Source organism: Arachis duranensis, unplaced genomic scaffold (assembly GCF_000817695.3).
Source record: "Arachis duranensis cultivar V14167 unplaced genomic scaffold, aradu.V14167.gnm2.J7QH unplaced_Scaffold_152837, whole genome shotgun sequence".
In the NCBI taxonomy this organism is placed as follows: domain Eukaryota; kingdom Viridiplantae; phylum Streptophyta; class Magnoliopsida; order Fabales; family Fabaceae; genus Arachis; species Arachis duranensis.
The window spans coordinates 12,748-13,240 of NW_026264142.1; the positions used below are offsets into that span (position 1 = coordinate 12,748).

The 493-nt window shown below is 41.6% G+C and overlaps 1 non-coding gene across 1 annotated transcript; it reads right to left on the reverse strand.

The window, feature by feature from the left end:
- Positions 1–263: 263 nt before the first annotated feature.
- Positions 264–371, reverse strand: LOC127743815 (small nucleolar RNA R71). Its single transcript, XR_008005157.1, has one exon. It is a non-coding gene; the product is annotated as a small nucleolar RNA R71 (small nucleolar RNA).
- Between the last annotated feature and the right edge of the window lie 122 nt (positions 372–493).

The window sequence follows — 493 nt, forward strand, 5'->3', positions numbered from 1 at the left end:
TTTCTCTAATGCAACAGAATTGTAAGTTCCATGGACTTCCATTGGAAGATCCTCATCAGCTTTTAGCTGAATTCTTGCAAATCTGTGACACTGTCAAGACCAATGGGGTTGACCCTGAGGTCTACAGACTTATGCTATTCCCTTTTGCTATAAGAGACAGAGCTAGGATATGGTTGGACTCACAACCTAAAGAAAGCCTGAACTCTTGGGAAAAGCTAGTTAATACCTTCTTGGCAAAGTTCTTTCCACCTCAAAAATTGAGTAAGCTTAGAGTGGAAGTTCAAACCTTCAGACAGAAGGAAGGTGAATCCATCTATGAAGCTTGGGAAAGATACAAACAATTGATCAGAAAGTGTCCTTCTGACATGCTTTCTGAATGGAGCATCATAGGTATCTTCTATGATGGCCTGTTTGAACTGTCCAAGATGTCATTGGACAGCTCTGCTGGAGGATCTCTTCATCTGAAGAAGACGCCTACAGAAGCTCAAGAACT